The sequence below is a fragment of the Oryx dammah genome, unplaced genomic scaffold (genome assembly GCF_014754425.2).
Source record: "Oryx dammah isolate SB20612 unplaced genomic scaffold, SCBI_Odam_1.1 HiC_scaffold_12, whole genome shotgun sequence".
Classification (NCBI taxonomy): Eukaryota; Metazoa; Chordata; class Mammalia; order Artiodactyla; family Bovidae; genus Oryx; species Oryx dammah.
The window spans coordinates 4,192,396-4,209,228 of NW_024070196.1; the positions used below are offsets into that span (position 1 = coordinate 4,192,396).

The following is a 16,833-nucleotide window of genomic DNA, read 5'->3' on the forward strand; positions in this document are numbered from 1 at the left end:
AGCCCGGCTCAGCTATTCCAGCCAAGAATCTTGAAATCATCTTTGACTGCTCTCTCTGCCCTACACTCCACATCAATCTACTGGAAATCCTGTGAGCTCTGGTGCAGAACAAATCCAGAACCACACCACCTTCCCACCTCCACCAGGCCTGGACACTTGACCACTGACTGCAATCAAGGGACCTCAAGTAGCCTCCCCACAGTGCAGGTCAACGCCAACCAGGACGGCCTTTCAGAACCGAACTCAGAGTCTCATGAGCCACTCACTGGTCTCATGAGCTATCACCCTGTGCTGCTGCTGCTGCTAAGTCACTTCAGTCGTGTCCTACTCTGTGCGACCCCATAGACAGCAGCCCACCAGGCTCCCCCGTCCCTGGGATTCTCCAGGCAAGAACACTGGAGTGGGTTGCCATTTCCTTCTCCAACGCATGAAAGTGAAAAGTGAAAGTGAAGTTGCTCAGTCGTGTCCAACTCTTCGCCACCCCATGGACTGCAGTGACTCACCTTCAATTTGCTCCCTCTTCGGTACGTTCTGCTATAGCCCACGGTCTTCTGGCTGCCCTGGGACTACTCCAGGCACAAACACCCATCTTACACGGCCTGTACACTGGCCATTCTGTCTGGAACATTCTTTTCCCAAGGAGCCTCATGGCGATCTCCTTCACCTCCTCAATCTTTGGAAAAGCTCACCTCTTTAATAAGCCCCGACACCCTGTTTATAATGACAGCTCCCACCCTTCCTCTTTTTTTTGCCCCATTTTTTCCACTTTCTCCACACTACATATCACCTTCCAAAAGCCATACAATTCAGCTGTTCCTTATATTCAGGTTCGCTGCCTCTTTCCCACACCCAGACTGCAAGATGACAGGGGTTTTGGTCTGTTTTGTGTGGAATTGAACATTCTTAGGCATTGCCTTTGAGATTGGCATGAAAACTGACCAAAAAATGCTTAAACTACCGCACAATTGCACTCATCTCACACGCTAGCAAAGTAATGATCAAAATTCTCCAAGTCAGGCTTCAAGAGTACGTGAACCAAGAACTTCCAGATGTTCAAGCTGGATTTAGAAAAGGCAGAGGAACCAGAGATCAAACTGCCAACATCTGTTGGATCATAGAAAAAGCAAGAGAGTTCCAGAAAAACAGCTACTTCTGCTTCATTGACTAAAGTCTTTGACTGTGTGAATCACAAGACACTGTGGAAAATTCTTCAAAAGATGGGAATACCAGACCACATTACCTGCCTCCTGAGAAATCTGTATGCAGGTCAGGAAGCAACAGTTAGAACTGGACATGGAACAATGGACCGGTTCCACACTGGGAAAGGAGTACATCAAGGCTGTATATTGTCACCATGCTTATTTAACTTACATGGAGACTACATCATGCAAAATGCCAGGCTGGATGAAGCACAAGCTGGAATCAAGATTGCCAGGAGAAATATCAACAACTTCATACATGCAGATAACACCACCTTTATGGCAGAAAGCAAAGAGGAACTGAAGAGCCAGCCTCTTGATGAAAGTGAAAGACGAGAGTGAGAAAGCTGGCTTAAAACTCAACATTCATAAAACAAAGAACATGGCATCCAGTCCCATCACTTCATGGCAAATAAATGGAGAAACAATGGAAACAGTGACAGATTTTATTTTCCTGGACTCCAAAATCACTGCAGATGGTGACTGCAGTCATGAAATTAAAAGACGTTTGCTCCTTGGAAGAAAGGCTATTACCAACCTAGACAGCATATTAAAAACCAGAGATATCAGTTTGCTGACAAAGGTCTATCTAAGCAAAGCTATGGTTTTTCCAGTAGTCATGTACAGTCTAGTCCAGAGAGCTGGACCATAAAGAAAGCTGAGCGCCGAAGAATTGATGCTTTTGAACTGTGGTGTTGGAGAAGACTCATGAGAGTCCCTTGCACTGCAAGGAGATCCAACCAGTCAATCCCTAAAGGAAATCAGTCCTGAATATTATTTGGAAGGACTGATGTTAAATCTGAAACTCCAATACTTTGGCCACCTGATGTGAAGAACTGATTCATTGGAAAAGACCCTGATGCTGGGAAACATTAAAGGCAGGAGCAGAAGGGGACGACAGAGGATGAGATGGTTCGACAGCATCACCGAGTCAAGACATGAATTTGAACAAGCTCCAGGAGTTGGTGATGAACAGGGAAGCCTGTCGCACTGCAGTCCATAGGGTTGCAGAGAGTCAGACACAACTGAGCAATTGAACTGAACTTGTACAGAATTGTGTCTCAAGAATTAGAACAGTTGTTCAATAGCATTTATTACACAGGTGAAAAAGTCTTCAACCAGCGTCATGGATCTTTAAAACCACAATCCAAGCCTCAGAATATCTTTTTAATTATCCAGTTAAAGTTAGCCTCACCAAAATATACCAGAGACCACAGGAAATGTCATGAAAAAAGGTTTCTCAAATTTCAGTGTAAGCCTTGACCATATCAAATTTTAAATGTGTGAAAGAGAAGGGAAAAAAAGCTACGTATAGAATAGTTTTTAAAAACCAATGTCAGATAAGTTACATTTTAAAATTCACCTTAAAAAGAAAAAAAAGTCAGATCTAATCCAGCCAAGGGTATACAAATTACAGTGACTTACTAAATTACAAATGCTATACTTGTTAATAAAATGCGGAGACAACTAAGACATTTTTTTAAAAAGAAAGGATCTTGAGTCTATTGAGAAAAATAAGGCCTTGAACCTGCACTGTAACATGGAAAAATTAAGCCAGGACTGTACGAGATCCCATCTGTTAACCCCCGGTTGGGAAGGATCTCTCGGAAGCAGCATCCCAGGCCTGGGCCTGTTAAAATTGAATGACTAAGGCCCTGAAGCAGCAAGAAGCCTGAGACAGCAATTCTGGTTCTGCTGTTTGAATGAGTGGATTCATAATCCCAGAATGAAGAAATAATCCAACACCTACAGTGTTTAGCGGAGAAGGCAATGGCACCGCACTCCAGTACTCTTACCTGGAAAACCCCATGGACAGAGGAGCCCGGTAGGCTGCAGTCCACGGGGTCGCTAAGAGTCGGACACGACTGAGCGACTTCACTTTCACTTTCATGCGTGAAATGGCAACCCACTCCAGTGTTCTTGCCTGGAGAATCCCAGGACGGGGGAGCCTGGTGGGCTGCCGTCTGTGGGGTTGCACAGAGTCGGACATGACTGAAGCGACTTAGCAGCAGCAGCACAGGGTTTAGGGACTTCTCTGGTGGTCCAGTGGCTACGACTCCACACTCCTAATACAGGGGGCCCAGGTTCGATCCCTGGTCAGGGAAGTAGATTCCACAAGCCCCAACTAAAGACCTCGCGTGCCCCAACTAAAAGTAACAAAACAAACAAGGGATTCCCAACTGGAGCAACTAAGACCTGGCACAGCCAAATTAAAACAAAAAACCTACAGCACTTATACACAGCAGGTGCACAAGCACACAGGCGAGCTGAAGTGAGCGCAGCAGCACATCCTCAGCCGCACTTCTGCTACCCCAGGTGCACCCCAGGTTCAAGGCCCAGTGCAGAGATGTGTCCCTTACAGCCACATCCAGTCCCCCAGCTACCATGCGGGCAAATGCGGCCAACATAGGGATGAAAGACCTGGAGGATGGAGAGAAAGTCCCTGACTCTGCTTATTCCAGAAGCCATCATCTGTCCTTCTTTAGGCTATGAGAACAAATTTTTTTTAGTTCGAATCTTGTCACTTGAGACTAAAAAGGCCCCAGCTAATCGTTACATAAGCCCAGTAACTAAAATCTAATTTATGAGACTGGGTCCAAAAATAAAGAATGCAGGTAACCTCTGAAACATTAAAATATATGTTATTGCTATTTATGAAAACAAACGCTTTCTGAGAAATAGGGTGACTGTGCAAAAGGTCTAAAAAAAAACAGCATCTCGATCCAAAAAAAGTGTTCCTTAAAAAGTACAAACTATATTTTCTTTATAAAAGCACCACAGCTTCTTTTGAGCGACAAACATTGCAAAATTAGATTGTGGTGGTGGCTACCTGTATTAGAATAGCTGCACATTCTAGATGGGTGAACTGTAGGCTATGTGTATCAATAAAGCTGTTTCAGGAGGGGAAAAAAGGCAAGTGCACACATTCGAAGGCAAGGCCAGCCTCCTAATTCCATCTTTCTGTCAGGATTCAGAAGGGAAGGAGGCCATTTCTGCAGACACATCTTCTCAAACACGGAAGCCCCACAACACAAGCTCATTTCCTCTCTGTGCGCACAGATGCCTCCCATACAAAATGAAAATGCCACATGCAGACGCCTTTGATTAGCACGTCCACGTTTCTCATTATTATGCAGCACTCTGTAACAAGCTGCAGTTAATGCCTGCCTATTATCCGAGTGCAAAATCATTCTGCCTAATTTCAAGCAGTCTGACAGCTGCAGGGCAAGAACAGCCTTGCCCTTCAGTGGAGGCCATCTGACATACAGCCCTGCCGCTGCAAGGACCCCAATTATCTAGGGCTCATCAATTGCAATCAAGCAGGCACTCTCAGACTTCATTTGTTGTCATGGGCCTTCCAAATGCCAGCATGAGAAGATGAAGAGAAAGGCAGAAATTAGGACTGGAGCAGTCTGGGGGCGGAGGGGTTGTTTTTGGTGGCCCCCCTTTTTTTTTGGCGTGGGGGCGGGTAGGGTGCACAGGTGGTAACATGTCTAACAAGAGCGGAACAAGCGCTTCTACCGAGAAACGCTGTTCCCTGCTGTGTCCGCCCCCATTCTCATCTTCACAGGCCTGGGAGCCGGGATCTTCCGCCGCTTGGCCTCCAGGGCCCAGTGAACTCCAGTGCTACTCAATGACTCTCAATTTGCCAGTTTTCCAAATAATCCTATGACCTCTCCTCTGAGGAGGCATTTCCGTATTTCAAATACTCTCCATTGCGGTTTTCCTTTAACTATAAACAGAGATAAGAAAATACACTCACAGTACTTTATGCAGTGAATCGGGGGATTATACTGTGACATGCCACAGTTACTACAATAACTACGCTGCATATAAAGTATTACGTTTTTAACTCTCATGGCAACTCAATTTTTATTCTGTATTCAGGAACACTCTTTCCAAAATCTCTATTTCTTTACTTTCCTAGTAACAAAAGAAGGAAATCCTGTATATGCCACACTAGAAATACTGCCACATTCTGGCACTAGTTACAGAATTAATCCGTTTGAATCCAAGAAAAGGTAAATCCCCTGTAGTGGAATTTTAAAATGTGTAGCTCCTGAACACTTCCTCTCTTTTAAAAAGAATCATCGTGAGCACCAGATCGTGGAGTCAAGAAATTATTTAGTCCACTGGAATTCAACCTAGCCACCTCTCAGGATAACCAGGAACAGCTTTTTAAAATATGGATTCCAGAAACTTCCCGAATGGACCAGCCGTTAACTAGCTGCCTGGTTGGGAGGCTAAGATCCCACATACCTCGTGGCCAAAAAGCCAGAACTTTAACAACTGAAACAATATTGTAACAAATTCAATAAAGACTTTTTAAATGGTCCACATTCCAAAAAAAACTTTTTTTTTTAATAAAATAAAATACGAATTCCAGGAATCCACTACTTCCTCCTGAATCAGAATCTCTGGGGAAAGAGCCTGGCAATCTGTTTTGGGAGTAACACCCCTAAGCAGTCCACTGCCCTTGCACCCACTAGGACGGAGTCACGCATTTGGAAACCACATATCCACTCATCCATCTGTCTGTGGCTTATTCCAGAATCCACTCAGTGTACTTCTGTTTCCAATGCGCTTTATTCCCATTATGTTGATAAAACATTTCCATCTCAGCAAAAGTCAGGTTGCAGGAAACAAGCTAGCTGTTTTATGCAGAAAGGGATTTTGACATAGGTAATTAAGTGCTCGCGAGATCACTGAGGGAAGGAGAGGCTGGGCTTCCAGAAAGGAGTCCCAGAGCAACAGGGAACCGCCCTGCCATGGGCGCTGGCCTCTGTCCCACAGGGAAGGTGGAGCCCTCCCTCTAGGGAGGTCGTCCTGGAATCACCGAGTCAAGAGCACCCCAGGACTTGACCACCACCAGCTGTCCTACACCTGACGGCCACTGAGTCGGAATGTGGGAAGAAGCACTCGCTCGCACTCGCTCGAACGCTCCAGAGGCTGAACTCACATGAGTTGGACACAACTGCACTCAGGGGTCCCCAGAATTGCATCCAGCAGGCCAGCCCACTCTGAGCAGAGGCCCACACCTCTAACACAGAGCAGTCACCACCAAGCAGTCTCCCTCCCCTCTGCAACCTCCGCAGGCCTCTCTCCGTCCTGTGGGGACAAGGCTCACTCCACTACTGTGCCTAATGATACCTTTTGAATTTCTTCTTCTACGATTCAGCTTATAATGCAGTCAGTAGATCTTTTACGGTTCTGATTTTTATCATTCAATAAGTAGACTCTTGGTCCCCAAATTCTGTCATGCAACAAATTAATGATATGACATTGAAGAGATAGAATTAATTTTTAAAACTTCTACTCAACTTCTTCTAACTTCTACTAAACATACATACTAATTTCACTGGGAAATTCTAATAATTGCATTATCAATATCTGCCCAAATTCAACCAGCCCTTTTTACACGGTATTTTCTGGACCGTATGTCCAAAAGAGTGTGAGATGCTACAAATGCTTAAAAGCCCCTGACCACAAACAAGGAGCTGCTACTCTTACAGGAGCGGCAGAGACTTAAGAAAAAAGAAGAGCAGAGACAGCAAGAATTTTAAGTGCTGCAAACAGAACATCTGAGACCAGTGTGAACCGTGAACTGCTCAGACTTGAAATAATGCCGGTGGTTCTCCTCTTAAAGCAGGGTTTCGTGAAATGAACATATGGTAACATCTTGTGTAACAGCCCACAGAGTCCATTTTTGCAATCAGATCTTACTTAATTCAATACACCGTGTGAATTCAAAACGTGGGCATATGTCAACTTCGAAAACTCTCCCACAGTTAACCTGGATGGGGTGAGGAGGCAAGGGAGGTCTTCTGAGCAAATGAAATCATTCCTAACTCAGGCAGCAAGCGTGCGTTATGTGCATGTTAAATTCTAATCTGTCTTCTCTAATGAGTAAGATTAATTCAGTACCTTATTTTTACCCGCATTAAGATTCCCCCCTCTGAGGATTCAGTCTTCCCTTCTCACTGGTTTTTCATCTCTTTCAACCCACTCCCTTCCAAAGCAGCCACCTGTTTCTAAATGAGTCCACACAGCTCTCTTACTTTTCGTACTTATTTCCGGTAAGTGGAAACACACACACCGGGTGAGTTCTCTTCAAGGTGTGACTGAAGAGGAGGAAGGCCCACACCCACAAACGTTTGCTAATTTAAGTGGAAATTTTACTTTCATTTCTTTTGTAAATGGATTCCATCCCACCTACCACAATTTAGAAGCACGCTGTATGCAATGTCCTTAAATAGAAAATTTAAAGTAATCAATCATTTATTTTACTACTGGCAAGTACCACCAACTCTATGTGGAAGATTTCCATTTTATACAGATGAAAGTCAAAGTTCACTGATGCTAAATTCAGTGTAATTTCTCAGAAGCACCAAGATAAAATTAATCACAAAATATCCCAGAAACTGGGCTCCCCAGGTGTCACAGTGATAAAGAACTCATCCACCAATGCAGGAGATGGAAGAGACACAGGTTCAATCCCTGGGTTGCAAAGATCCCTTGGAGTAGGAAATGGCAAGCCACTTCAGTATTCTTGCCTGGAGAATCCCATGGACAGAGGAACCTGGCGGGCTACAGTCCACTGCACCAGAGTCAGACACAACTAAGCAACTGGACACACACACACATCCCAGAAATCACAAATGATCACGGAACAGGCCACAGTGGTGTCCGAGCCCTCTGGACAGTCAGGGCAAAGGCATGCCTCCTCACCCCCCAGGCCACACTGAACAGAGTCTGCCTGCAGAAAGAGCAAGAGTGCGGCACCTCACGTGACCCACAGCACACACGTCAGATAAGAAACCCTACTGCGCTTCTACAGGATCCAGGCCTTCTAGGTCGCACTCTCCCAGGAAGGCTGGCTCCCCCACCCCCTACATCCCTCACCCTCAGCCCCCTCCACCCCCAGCCCAGCAAACCCTCTTCTCCCCGCGCTCTACTGGGCTCAGAAACTCTAGACCTGAGGCCTATGCTGTAACCAAACTTTGATACCAACACTATGGGACAGGCCTAGGAAGGGAGCCAAGAGACAAGACCAGTGTTTTCAAAGAAGAAAGAGGGGGAACACAGGAGAAAATGGGCACAAGAAAGGTATTTCCTCACGCTCTGAAGTCAGTCTTCCCTTCCCTACCTGCTTTTAAGCCGACACTCGTTCTCACTGGTGATGGCCCGGTTGTTTTTCCACCCAGAGGCTTCCCCTACCCCTCCACAGGTGGGTGGTGGATCAGCATTACTGCAAACAGTCTGCACACTCTGTTTTTAAAACCAGTCCTCTTTTCTCAATATTTTAAAACAGCCACATGGTTTTCTCCAGTCCCTGGAAAAGGATACACTAAATATAAAACTTAGGGTTTTCAACCCACGCAAATCTACCGAAGCCAAGTACTAGGAGCCCAAGTCCTGACTTACTCTCTGTTCTGTTTTCACAGCCTAGATTCTTTCAATAAATTTCCATCTTTACAGCTAAATAATACACTCTTTGAAGAGGCAAGCTCCAACCTGTTTTACATTATCTAAGGCCAAAATCTGAAAGTGAGCGAGGCTTACTTATTCCACCCCCAGTTCTAAAAACCCACAGGCACCACACTGCTGTCCCTCTCACAGACACCGAGCTCGTGGGAAGGGCCGTCCCGGGCACGCAGGCGGCGTCCACGAGCACCAAGGACACCCAGCCCAGAACACAGGGCAGACCAGCCGCTCACGCAGCGGTTCAGCCGACGCTTGAAACACACGGGATCAAAAGTCAAAGAAGCCTCTCAAGTTGCAAAAACATGGTGCCAAAGAGATGAAGCTGAAGAGTAATAACTGCAGGATGTCCATGAAGGCAGGAAAGGCTAACGCAGGGAGAGCGGCGGGCGCCGTCCGGGCAGGGACCCTGTGCTGGTCCCCCAGGCAGCCCACGGAGGGCGGGCACCTCCCGGACAGCGGGTCTTAACAAGGGCCACCCTCCACGGGGACAGTCCCCGCCTCCCCCACGGCACGAGCCCAGAAACCCAGAGGAACACAAAGCCAATCACATCTTCCCACAGGAGCTCCAACAGGGAAACGGTACAAAGAGTCACAGCCTGGCAAAGGCTCCAAGTACGCATGCAGGGCAGGGCTGCATGAAATCTTCAACACAGCCACAAACCCTCTAGGCAACACGCAGCGGCGAAAAGCGAGCCCCTGAAAGTCTGTGTCAGAGTGACCTGACACACCCCAGGGTTTGCATCCCTCCTTTGCCAGGCCAGGAAATGGACACTCGGAGGGTCACTTGCCCACGGTCAGGAATCCAGTAAAAAGCCAACTGGGAAACAAACCCCACGCCTCCTGCACACCCATCACGTACGGCCAGAAAAGCTTCTCCTCTTTACAAAAGTCCCTGGAGACAGGCCACACACACACACACACACACACACACACACACCATTATTATTTATGCTGTCTCCAAAACAAGACACACATAAATAAAAACATAATTCTCACACACACACACACCATTATTATTTATGCTGTCTCCAAAACAAGACACACATAAATAAAAACATAATTCTCACATAACACATTTTCACACACACACACACGCAACACACACACACACACACCCCATTATTATTTATGCTGTCTCCAAAACAAGACACACATAAATAAAAACATAATTCCCGCATAACACATTTTCCCTGCCAACCATGTCAGCCATTAGAAATTACGTATCTCTGCACATGTTACTAGCAACCGCTTTTGCTTCTGGCAGTTTTTTAAAGTTACAGAGTATTGGGAGAAGGCACGTGTGGAGCAGCCCTGGCTTCTGGCCAGTTCTCCCTCCAGGGAGAGGTGTGTCCTCCCCAGGACCTGCATGTGACCGGAGGCAGGTCCAGCAGAGCCCTCTGTGGGACCATGATCAGTGGGAGGGAATCCTCGGGATGTGAAGCTTTACCTGGCACAGCCAGCGGCCAAGCCCCCCAACAGGCTTTCTGCAGGAGAGCCTGAAAAAGTCCAAAAGAAGTGAGACACGTGGAGAGAAAGACAGTCCCACACCTAGAGTAAGGTGTGCAGGTTAGGCAGTGCTAGTGAGCAGAGTGAAGAGGACAAGTTCTGTCCCTGTGGTTCTCTTCTGAATTACCTAATCCTGTTACAACAGACGTGACTTCTGTAATGAGAAATGCAGGGAGAACCTCTGTCATGAAGTAAGGGCAGGGCTGACTCTTGATGGGGCTGGCCTTTCCTTCCTGATTGCCTAAGACCTCCTCTGATTGGCTGGAACCCGGGTATCTCAAGGGGTAAAAAATGAAACTTTCCGCATAATGTTGGCTGCAGGACCCGGTGACAGCTTCTTTGCTGGGTGTGGCACCCATTCAGACATAAATTTTAATGTTAACACTAGCTAACTGCCGATCTTGTCCCACAGAGCTATTGGTAATAGTATGTTAACTAGTGATCACCTGGAAATTCAACTATAAAACTTGAGGATAATTAGAAGTATGCAACCAACCTCCTTTCTGACTGCTCTCCCCAGAGCACCCTTCAGAGCAGGGAGCCAAAGGTCAGACTTTGCATTCCTAAACCTCAGTTCCTCTTCCTCAATGACTTCCCCCCACCTTTTTACACCAAATCTTACCTTTAGACTTGCATCAGATCTGATTTTCTCCTACACAAGGAAGGGATGCTTTTCCTTCAAATTTTGAATTTTTTGCTTACCATCATGCCTCTCTCCCAGCTCATTCCTGAGGTTACTGTGCCCTTCTCCAGCCTTAGGCAAACCGCCTAACCTCACGTCTCATAGAAGGAGTCCCGTTCAACACACAGCAATGGAGACAAACGGAGGAAATCCCTAAATTCCACCAATACATCTACTCAGGCAGCTACATCATGCTGGCAGCTTCATTAATGTAGTTTGCCAACAACTGGCATAGTATTTGGGAATTACATCCACAGGAAACTACTTCAGGTCTTACTTTGACATGAAACGCAAAAGAGACAACAAATATCCAAGGGAAAAAATACAGGTAATACCACAGTCACAGAGTCCTCGTTTTTTTTTTTTTAAGACCAAAGAAAACACAGTACCTCAGAAATATTACACAATGGTTAAGTCAACAGACAAAGCCACGAAAACCTACTCAATCCTTCAGTCCTGTAAAGTCTAACCACCAAGTACCAGAGGGGGCTAAGGGGAAACCCAGAGCCCGGAGCCCTGGCAGAGACCTCGGGGATTTCCTCTGATTTTTCTAAACCACCAAAGGCAACTAGACGCAGGGCCTCAGGCAAACCCAGGGCAGAAAGGGGTCCGTGGGAAGTGGGAGTGACAGGACGGGGGAGGCCTCGTGGTGGGACTTCAAGCCATGTGCAGGGCCTCACACCAGCCAAAGCCCTGCCTGGGACTCGAACCCAGCCAAAACCCACAGCACCTGCTTTCAGGACCGAACGTAGCCATCACAGAAAGAATTCAGGGAGAGACAACTTGGTGTCCCATCACAGAAAGAATTCAGGGAGAGACAAAGCGATAGGTAAGAAGCAAATTTATTCCGATTCAGAGAGAAGCACACTCTACAGACAGAGTGAGCCATGGCAGAAGGCGAGTGCAGCAGCTGCGAGACGTGGCAGTGGTTAGTTCTTACAAGCTGGCTGATTTCATACGCTAATGAGTGGGAAAGCTCCAGAAAAGAGAGTTCCAGAAAAACATCTCTTTCTGCTTTATTGACTATGCCAAAGCCTTTGACTGTGTGGATCACAATAAACTGTGAAGAATTCTGAAAGAGATGGGAATACCAGACCACCTGACCTGCCTCTTGAGAAATCTGTATGCAGGTTAGGAAGCAACAGTTAGAACTGGACATGAAACAACAGACTGGTTTCAAATAGGAAAAGGAGTACATCAAGGCTGTATACTGTCACCCTGCTTATTTAACTTCTATGCAGAGTACATCATGAGAAACGCTGGGCTGGAGGAAGCACAAGCTGGAATCAAGATTGCCGGGAGAAATATCAATAACCTCAGATATGCAGATGACACCACTCTTATGGAAGAAAGCAAATAAGAACCAAAGAGCCTGTTGATAAGTGAAAGAGGAGAGTGAGAAAGTTGGCTTAAAGCTCGACATTCAGAAAACTAAGATCATGGCACCCGGTCCCATCGTTTCATGGCAAATAAATGGAGAAACAGTGGAAACAGTGTCTGATTTTATTTTTTGGAAAATAATATCTGCAAAATCACTGCAGATGGTGACTGAAGTCATGAAATTAAAAGATGCTTACTTCTTGGAAGGAAAGTTATGACCAACCTAGATAGCATATTAAAAAGCAGAGACATTATTACTGTCAACAAAGGTCCGTCTAGCCAAGGCTATGGTTTTTCCAGTAGTCATGTATGGATGTGAGAGTTGGACTATAAAGAAAGCTGAGCGCCAAAGAATTGATGCTTTTGAACTGTGGTGTTGGAGAAGACTCTTGAGAGTCCCTTGGACTGCAAGGAGATCCAACCAGTCCATCCTAAAGGAGATCAGTCCTGAATATTCATTGGAAGGACTAATGCTGAAGCTGAAACTCCAATACTTTGGCCACCTGATGCAAACAGCTGACTCACTAGAAAAGACCCTGATGCTGGGAAAGACTGAAGCCAGGAGAAGGGGATGACAGAGAATGAGATGGTTGGATGGCATCACCGACTCAACGGACATGGGTTTGGGTGAACTCTGGGAGTTGGTGATGGACAGGGAGGCCTGGCATGCTGCAGTTCATGGGGTCGCAAAGAGCAACTGAACTGAACTAATGAGTGGGAGGACTATTCCAACTATTTTAGGGAAGGGGCGGAGATTTCCAGGATCTGGGCCACCAGCCACTCCTTGGTCTTTTAACAGTGCCTTGGAACTGCCATGGCACCTCTGGGTGGGTCATTCCACTTGCTGATTGAGGATCAAGGTCTAGTCTTGCCTGCCATCTTGGTCCCATTTGATTCTGACTGGTTTATGCTGTGTCTGGGCTATGTCATTCTTTCCAAAGTTGTGCCTTGCCCCCTTCTCTCCTGTTACAGAGGGTGGAGGAACAGAAGTGGGTGTGCTGTTAACCAGGAAACCTGGGACCAACCACCTGGGCAGGCTCTCCTATCACTGAAAAAACATCTGTTAAAGGCACTCAGAGAGGGGCTGAGGGTACGAAAATTTTAAAGTAACAGAAGGATCTTGCTGTGGAGGAAGGATCTACCTTCATCAAGTGGGTAGAGACAAGCCAGAGACTGATACTCGGGCAGGCGGAAGGCAGAATGTTCCAGCAGGAGTCAGGGGCTGGGGGAGGCCCTGCACCCACCTCGGTTCCGTCATCCCGGGCCCCTTCCTCGCCCTGGGGTCCGGCACAAGGTCTGCCTCCCAGCCCGGGGGCCCCCACCTCTGAGGCCTCCTAAGACTCACACACAGTGAAAGCCAGCGCATCTCTTTACTACAAACTCAGGAACTTCGAAAGTTGAAATTAAAGGGCACAAAACAGGAACTCAAAAGCCACAAGCTGAAGCTTCAAAGGTGAGAATGTCCCGTTTCATACAAGGCGGTTGAGGGTTCCCACTCCTCAGCTCCATGCTCTCCCCGCCGCCGACACACGCTCGATTCCCCCGTCCTCACGACTGGAGAGCCCCCGTCCCCCCCGCAGCCCCCCATCTGACAGGGAGCCAGGGCCCCCGGGACGTGCACAAGGCAACTCAGCAACCTGCTCTGAGACACAGCCTCAGGGGAAGCACACACACTGAGTCAGGCTGGGTAGGACAGTTACGGTATTGCTGAAAAACCGAAATAAACCTGTGTTTCTTCTGTAATAAAAGAAAGAAAGAACAAAAGGAGACCAAGAGCAAAACAAAGCACACAGGCTTCAGCGCGGGTGAACCCTAAGGAGCGAAGCCAGGCCCAAAAGGATAAACACTGCCAACTCCACGCAACTTGTGGCGCGTGGTGTGGTCACACTCATCGGGATGCACAGCACAGGGGTGGTGTCAGGGCTGGGGTCGGGGAATGGGGAGCTAGTGTGTAGAAAGCAGAGCTGCAGGTCTGCAAGAAGCAAAGAGTCCCGTGGATGGGTGGTGGTCTGCTGCTCAAGAGTGGGAACGGACTTAATGCCACGGAATGATCACAATGGCAAACTCTATATTACATATTAAATATATTGGATCACTACTAAATAAATTTTGAAAAGGAACAAGCTTCAGGAATTTATTGTATCTGAAGTAGAGCCCATCTGAATTTAATGTATTTTCAAGTAATGCACAATGCTTCTAGCAGTTATCAAGGCGAGTACCTAATTCCTAACCACAATGTCAAGGGTGGACGTGTATACTGAGCAAGATCTGCCTGAAAGGCCAGGACCCAGACTCTTCCCTGAAGCAGCAGCCAGCCCCTTCCCCCCAAGGGCACCGGCACCATCACCCTCAACACGGCCGCCGCCACCATCTGCTGAATCCCCAGTACACAGGAGCCTGATCCACGTTCTCTCCACACCCAAAATCAGCAAGAAGAGCGGGCACGGCCCTCAGACTACGCAAGCAGAAACGAGGCCTGAGACGACACAGCCAAGAGAGCCTGCAGCCTGGGTACTGCCCACCTGGGCTCAGCTGCGTCCCAGCGTGGACCCCCATCACCCCGTCACCCCCGAGTCACATACACAGAACTGGCTTCCCAGGGTGGACTGCAAGGATCTCCACCCCCTCCTCCCACTGAAACCGCTCTACACCTGCAGGAAGCCGTGGACGTGCTGGATCCAGAGACTTCAAGGGAAAAAGCAGAAGCTACAACCACACCCAGAAGGTTCCGCAGGGCTTCCCACTAACTCACTCCAGAGCAAAGGGAAGGGAGAGGTCTGCGCGGGGTTGAGCCCTTCTCCGGCTCCCACCAGTGCTCCTTCCACCTGCCCTCAGCTCCCAACAGAGAACACTCAACTCCAGGAGCCTGAGGCCTCCAAGGTCTCCTGCCTTAAATATGAGAACTAATTAAAGGCTAGTTGTCTATTTTTAAAATGGGTGAAAACTAACATTCCACCTTTAGGGTTCATTTTACAATTAAAAAAAAAAAATCTCCCTCCCAAAGCTTAAGTAAAATCAGCAGCTAGAAAGACAGACCACGGATGATGCCCAAGAGACCACCCCCCGAGTCAGCCCAGAGAGGAGGAAGCTGATCCGGCTGTCCAGCAAAGGGGGCGCCCGTTCCTGGCCTGACAAGAAGCCCTGGGCCGGCGCTGCTGCCTGCCTCATCCATGTGACCCACGCGCACCGGGCTTTACCCCACCGGTTCTGTTTTCAGATGCATCAGTGTAAACTCCCTGTGGTCAAGGGCTGTCAAACTTCCCCATTCACCCGCAGCATCGACTCTTGTTTCCTACACAGAAGAGACACTTGGCAGTGCCGGCTCTTCAAAAGGCCTTGTATGAAAGGACAGTGTGATACGAACCAACGGGCCGTCTTCCCGGAGACTCAGGGAGTGTCTGTCTCTAAGCCTGATGAGCCGCTCGGCTCTGATGGGGACCAACAAGGATGCGCCCCCACCAGCAAAGAGGGCCCTTCTCCCTGCATCCCTGCTGCTAAACTGGCCAGATCCTACACGCACTGCATTCAGGTATCTGATTTTTTTTGAGATTCAGTTCAGTCGCGTCCGACTCTTTGCAACCCGTGGACTGCAGCACGCCAGGCCTCCCTGTTCATCACCAACTCCCGGAGCTTGCTCAAACTCAAGTCCATCGAGTCAGTGATGCCATCCAACCGTCTCATCTTCTGTCGTCCTCTTCTCCTCCAAGCTTCAATCTTTCTCAACATCAGGGTCTTTTCCAATGAAGGAGTTCTTCACATCAGGTGGCCAAAGTTTCGGAGTTTCAACTTCAGCATCAGTCCTTCCAAAGAATATTCAGGACTGATTTCCTTTAGGATTGACTGGTTTGATTTTTTCTTTTTTTTGAGATATTATTTATTTTTGGCTGCGCTGAGTCTTTCTCCAGTTGTGGTCACGGGCCTCTCCCATTGTGGAGCACGGGCTCTAGGGCTAGAGGGCTCAGAAGGTGTGGTACACTGGCCCTGCGGCTCCTTGGCACGTGGCATCCTCCTGGAGCAGGCATGGAACCAGCAGGTGAACACTCAAACACTGGACCACCAGGAAGTCCATGTATCTGCTTTAAAATTACATTTGCCTATCGTTTCCCTCCTATGCACACCCAAGAATTAAAGTTTCAAATTTCTCATTTTCCATCCTGTAAATGTGTTCACTAGAAGGTAGAGATGGCCAATTTAAAGTGTCTACTCCTGCCTGTTTCCCAGCTTTTCTCCTTCTATGGTGTTAACGTCACCTGAAGTTTAAGTAAAACTTCAAATTTCTGTGGCATGAGTAAGAAGTGATTGGATTTGGGTACAAAGTCTTCAGCTTCAAAAATCTGTATACGGGGCCACCAACATTAATCTTCTATCGCAGCTTTTGTCACTTCAGCAACTTTCACTGAGAGCTCAGCCCCAAGCAAGCGACTCAGACAATATTTACACAAGACATCAGAACAAGTGTTGATGGAATCCCAGAGAGCTTTCTCTACCAAATCTCTAAGCAAAGAGCAGCAGCACTGTACACCTCTCCCCCATCTCTCCAGCTGGCCAGCACACCCAGGAGGCCCCCTGCGGCTGCTGGCT

At 47.6% G+C, this 16,833-nt stretch overlaps 1 protein-coding gene across 2 annotated transcripts in view; it reads right to left on the bottom strand.

Annotated features, from left to right (window-relative positions):
* Nucleotides 1-16,833, bottom strand: part of TMEM131L (transmembrane 131 like) — a 172,735-nt gene that overhangs the window by 99,570 nt on the left and 56,332 nt on the right. The window contains exon 1 of one of the 2 annotated variants that reach the window (XM_040251420.1): nt 10,132-10,151. The exons of the other annotated variant lie outside the window; for it this stretch is intronic. The gene's annotated coding sequence lies outside the window, so the exon portion shown is untranslated. Of the gene's footprint in view, nt 1-10,131; nt 10,152-16,833 lie in introns of those variants that run through there. 2 annotated transcript variants of the gene reach the window in all.